Genomic DNA, 6326 nt, shown 5'->3' with positions numbered 1-6326 from the left:
CATTTCAAGAACTTTGAAAGTTTCGTCAAGTGCAGTTGCAAAAACCATCAAGTGCTATGATGAAGCTGGCTCTCATGAGGACCACCACAAGAAAGGAAGACCCAGAGTTACCTCCACTGCAGAGGATAAGTACATTATAGATAACTGCACCTCAGATTGGGACCCAAATAAACGCTTCATAGAGTTCAAGTAACAGACACATCTTAACATCAACTGTACAGAGGAGACTGTGTGAATCAGGCCTTTATAATCAAATTGCTGCAAAGGGAACCAATAAGAAGAAGAGACTTGCTTGGGCCAAGAAACACGAGCAATGGACATTAGACCGGTGGAAATTAGTCCTTTGACCTGATGAGTCTAAATTTGAGATTTTTGGTACCAACCGCCGTGTCTTTGTGAGACGCATATGTGGTTCTCACCGTTTTTATTATTATTATTATTATTTCACCTTTATTTAACCAGGTAGGCCAGTTGAGAACAAGTTCTCATTTACAACTGCGACCTGGCCAAGATAAAGCAAAGCAATGCGACAAAAACAACAACAAAAAGTTACACATGGGATAAACAAACATACAGTCAATAACACAATAGAAAAATCTGTATACAGGGTGTGCACATGTAGTAAGATTAGGAAGGTAAGGCAATAAATAGGCCATAATGGCGAAATAATTCAAATTTAGCATTAACACTGGAGTGATTGATGTGCAGATGATGATGTGCAAGTAGAGATTCTGGGGTGCAAAAGAGCAAAAAATAATATGGGGATGAGATAGTTGGATGGGCTATTTACAGATGGGCTGTGTACAGGTGCAGTGATCGGTAAGCTGCTCTGACAGCTGATGCTTATAGTTAGTGAGGGAGATATAAGTCTCCAGCTTCAGTGACTTTTGCAATTCGTTCCAGTCATTGGCAGCAGAGAACTAGAAGGAAAGGGGGCCAAAGGAGGGGTTGGCTTTGGGGATGACCAGTGAAATATACCTGCTGGAGCGCGTGCTATGGGTGGGTGTTGCTTTGGTGACCAGTGAGCTGAGATAAGGCGGGGCTTTACCTAGCAAAGACTTATAGATGACCTGGAAACAGTGGGTTTGGCGACGGATATGTAGTGAGGGCCAGCCAACGAGAGCGCACAGGTCATAGTGGTGGGTAATGTATGGAGCTTGAGTGACAAAAAGGGCACTGTGATAGACTGCATCCAAGTTGCTGAGTAGAGTGTTGAAAGATTTTTTGTAAATGACATTTCCGAAGTCAAGGATCGGTAGGATAGTCAGTTTTACAAGGATAAGTTTGGCAGCATGAGTGAAGGAGGCTTTGTTGTGAAATAGGAAGCCGATTCTAGATTTAATTTTGAATTGGAGATGCGTAATGTGAGTCTGGAAGGAGAGTTTACAGTCTAACCAGACACCTAGGTATTTAAGGTTGTCCATATATTCTAAGTCAGAACTGTCCAGAGTATTGGTGCTAGTTGCGCGGGTGCGGGCAGCAATCGGTTGAAGAGCATGCATTTAGTTTTACTAGCATTTAAGAGCAGTTGGAGGCCATGGAAGGAGAGTAGTATGGCATTGGAGCTTGTTTGGAGGTTTGTTAACACAGTGTCCAAAGAAGGGCCAGATGTATACAGAATGGTGTCGTTTGCATAGAGGTGGATCAGACAATCACCAGCAGCAAGAGCGAAATCATTGATATATACAGAGAAAAGAGTCGGTCTGAGAATTGAACCCTGTGGCACCCCCTTAGAGACTGCCAAAGGTCCGGACAACAGGCCCTCCGATTTGACACACTGAACCCTATCTTAGAAGTCGTTGGTACACCAGGCAAGGCAGTTATTTAAGGAACCAAGGCTACCGGTAAGAATGCGGTGATTGACAGAGTCGAAAGCCTTGGCCAGGTCGATGAAGACGGCTGCACAGTACTGTCTTTTATCAATGGCGGTTATGATATCGTTTAGGACCTTGAGCGTGGCTGAGGTGCACCCATGACCAGCTCGGAAACCAGATTGCAAGCGGAGAAGGTACGGTGGGATTCGAAATGGTCGTGATCTGTTTGTTGATGTGGCTTTTCGAAGACTTTAGAAACGCAGGGCAGGATGGATATAGGTCTGTAACAGTTTGGGTCTAGAGTGTCTCTCCCTTTGAAGAGAGGGATGACCGTGGCAGCTTTCCAATCTTTAGAAATCTCAGATGATACGAAAGAGAGGTTGAACAGGCTAGTAATAGGGGTTGCAACAATTGTGGCAGATAATTTTAGAAAGAGAGGGTCCAGATTGTCTAGCCCAGCTGATTTGAAGGGGTCCATATTTTGCAGCTATTATAGAACATCAGCTGTCTGGATTTGGCTGAAGGAGAAGCGAGGGGTTTGGGCATGTTGCTGCGGGGGGTGCAGAGCTGTTGGCCGGGGTAGGGGTAGCCAGGTGGAAAGCATGGCCGGCTGTAGAAAAATGCTTATTGAAATACTCAATAATCGTAGATTTATCGGTGGTCACAGTGTTTCCTAGCCTCAATGCAGTGGGCAGCTGAGATAAGGTGCTCTTATTCTCCATGGACTTTAGTGTCCTTAAACTTTTTGGAATTAGTGCTACAGGATGCACATTTCTGTTTGAAAAAGCTAGCCTTTGCTTTCCTAACTGACTGTGTATATTGACTTCCCTGAAAAGTGGGGGCTATTCGTGGTTAATGCAGTACACCACAGGATGTCAAGGGTAGTCAAGTCAGGGGCTATATCTGTTTTTGAATGGGGCATGCTTATTTAAGATGGCGAGGAAAGCACTTTTAAAGAACAACCAGGCATCCTCGACTGACCGGATGAGGTCAATATCCTTCCAGGATACCCGGGCCAGGTCGATAAGAAAGGCCTGCTTGCTGAAGTATTTTAGGGAGCGTTTGACAGTGATAAGGGGTGGTTGTTTGACCGCGGACCCATTACGGATGCAGGCAATGAAGCAGTGATCGCTGAGATCCTGGTTGAAGACAGCAGAGGTGTATTTGAAGGGCAAGTTGGTCAGGATGTTATCTATCAGGGTGCCCATGTTTACGAATTTAGTGTTGTACCTGGTAGGTTCCTTGATAATTTGTGTGAGATTGAGGGCATCTATTTTAGATTGTCGGACTGCCGGGGTGTTATTAAGCATATCCCAGTTTAGGTCACCTAACAGTACGAACTCTGAAGATAGATGGGGGGCAATCAATTCACATATAGTGTCCAGGGCACAGCTGTGGGTTGAGGGGGTTCTATAACAAGCGACAACAGTGAGAGACTTATTTCTGGAAAGGTGGATTTTTAAAAGTAGAAGCTCGAACTCTTTGGGCACAGACCTGGATAGTAAGACAGAACTTTGCAGGCTATCGCAGTAGATTGCATCTCCAACCCTTTTGGCAGTTCTATCTTGACAGAAAATGTTGTAGTTGGGATGGAAATGTCAGAATCTTTGCTGGCCTTCCTAAGCCAGGATTCAGACAAGGCTAGGACATCAGAGTTGGCGGAGTGTGCTAAAGCAGTGAATAAAATAAACTTAGGGAGGAGGCTTCTGATGTTAACATGTTACAGTTACAGACATCAACAAATGAGAGCACCTGGGGAATAGGTGTGGTACTGGGGGCTACAGGGCCTGGGTTAACCTCTACATCACCAGAAGAACAGAGGAGGAGTAGGATAAGGGTACGGCTAAAGGCTATAAGAACTGGTCATCTGGGAATAGAGAATCAAAGGAGCAGATTTCTGAGCATGGTAGAATAGATTCAGGACATAATGTACAGACAAGGGTATGGTAGGATGTGAGTACAGTGGAGGTAAACCTAGGCATTGAGTGACGATGAGAGAGGTTGTGTCTCTTTAGGCACCAGTTAAGCCAGGTGAGGTCTCAGCATGCGTGGGGGTTGGGACAAAATAATTATCTAAGGCATGTTGAGCAGGGCCGGGGGCTCTACAGCTAAATACAACAATAATAATTAACCGAAACAGCAGTAGACAAGGCATATTGACATTAGAGATAGGCATAAAGCAATCACGGGCGTTGGTTGGGAGAGTTAAGACAACGGGTAAATGGCGATGAATGGGCAGAGAGGGTCAGTTAGGTACACACAGGACCTAAGTTTGAGGCTGGGGTTGAAAGATAAACAAAATGAGTTACAGTGTTAATGAATAGACCAGCAGTCATTAGCTGTGTAGCTGAGTGATCATAGGTTCCAATAACCAGTAATAGGTGAGTCAGGGAGCCATTCAGTCATTTCTACTATGCTAGCCAAGCGGGAGACATGGCGTTCAGAAAGCTAGCAGGCCGGGGCTGGCAGATGGGTTTTGGCGACATCGCACCGGAAATTGCCTGTTGAAACACATCGGACGATTACGTCGGCAGGCCAGTTGTGATGGATCGGTGGGGCTCCGTGTTGACAATAAAGGGTCCAGGCCAATTGGCAGAAGAGCTATTGTAGCCCAAGAATTAGCTGGTATACTCCGTTGGCTGGCCGGGAGATGAACCTAGCTCGGGGCTAGCTTACTGGTGCTTGGTTCGGGACAGAGGCGTTAGCCAAGAGTAGCCACTCGGTTGCAGCTAGCTAGCTGCAATGATCCGGTGTGATGGTCCAGAGCTTGAGGCATGAATCCAGTGATGTGGTGGAGAAAGCAGTCCGATATTCTCTGGGTTGATATTGCACTATGCAGATTGGCAGGTAATTGTCCAAGCTAAAGCTGGCTAGTGTCCGAACTAAAGGCTAGCTTCTGATGGAGGTTCCAGTTATAAGGTATAAAATAATTGCAAATCCATACCACATTGGGTGAAGCGGGTTGCAGGAAAATATGTTTAGTTCGTAGATGGAAAGTGAGATTAAAATATATACGGAAAAAATTAAAAACAGACTTTACAGACTCATTAACACGGGACAAGACTAATACACATCCGAATGCTACGCCATCTTGGATATATGAAGTGAAGCATGGAGGAGGTGTGATGGTGTGGGGGTGCTTTGCTGGTGACACTGTCGGTGATTTATTTAGAATTCAAAGTACACTTAAAGCTGGTAAAGCTGGTTGAGAGAATGCTAAGAGTGTGCAAAGCTGTCATAAAGGCAAAGGGTGGCTACTTTGAAGAATATAAAATATAAAATATATTTTGATTTGTTTAACACTTTTTTGGTTACTACATAATTCAATGTGTTATTTCATAGTTTTGAAGTCTTCACTATTATTCTACAATGTAGAAAATAGTAAAACATAAAGAAAAACCCTTGAATTAGTATGTGTGTCCAAACCTTTGACTGGTACTGTACTTTTGGCCATGTAGTGACATTCTATATAAATACATTCAGTAATATATGCTGTAATGTATTTAAAATGCATAAAATAAATACAAATAAAATAAATTATTTGGCAAGTTTTTGCTATTTAACCTGTATCCCCCCCCCCCCCCCCAAAAAAAATCCTGTATGCATTTGAAAGGACACTGATGTTCTATATTCATGAAGATTTACATTCCCTTTTCGAGTTTAAATGTAACACTGTCATATAGAGGTATTGTAAAATTAGGCAATATATAGCTAGCTTTGTGCTTTTAGCTTTGTGTAATGAAAATCTTTTTTCATTATAGAAATAGTTACAGCTGAAATCAATTGGAATAAGTATCTGAAGACATCAATTAACATGAATGTCTGCCTTTGATCTAAAACGCATTGCATGTTTTGTGTCTCCTATTATGGTAACTGTTTTTATTCTTATTTTAGTGCTGAATCATTCTCAATAATGAGTGCTCTCTATGCCAAGAGTCTTGATCTTCAATATTATGAGAGCATCTGTACCGTATCTATGACGATGTTCGACTGACTTGATTTTGAGGGAAAGCACCATAGAAATAGAATTACCTGTAATTCTATTTCTCTGGAAAGCACCCATTATCTCTACATATTTCTCCACTCAACCACCTTCCATCACCTCCCTTCACCAGTTCCCCTAATCACTCATCTCACCCATCTTACAAGTTAGTCTTTATTTGGGATGTTGCTGCAGTGCATGCCTTGCCTCTACTATCTCCCAGGCAACATGCCTCAGGACACATCCTAACTGCCCCGGAGCGCCGGCCCAGGCGCCTGCTCACAGCAAACAACAAAAACAGCATTTAACAGCACATACTGCTGGGCCCTTTTTACAAAGAGCAGGAGGGTGGGGAGTGGTTCACAAAAGTCCATTTAAGGTACGGGTCAGTACATCTCAAAGCCTTTAACACTCCAGTCAATTTCTTTGTCTCCCTCATTCACAGCGAGTATCTAGACCAGAGGGCACACAAAGGCGATTGTCATTATATGGTCTCGGCTGACATTAACCCCGGAAGATTTTCACTGCTG

Source organism: Oncorhynchus mykiss, chromosome 12 (genome assembly GCF_013265735.2).
Source record: "Oncorhynchus mykiss isolate Arlee chromosome 12, USDA_OmykA_1.1, whole genome shotgun sequence".
NCBI classification, from domain to species: Eukaryota; Metazoa; Chordata; class Actinopteri; order Salmoniformes; family Salmonidae; genus Oncorhynchus; species Oncorhynchus mykiss.
Note: the sequence above shows the minus strand (reverse complement) of the source record.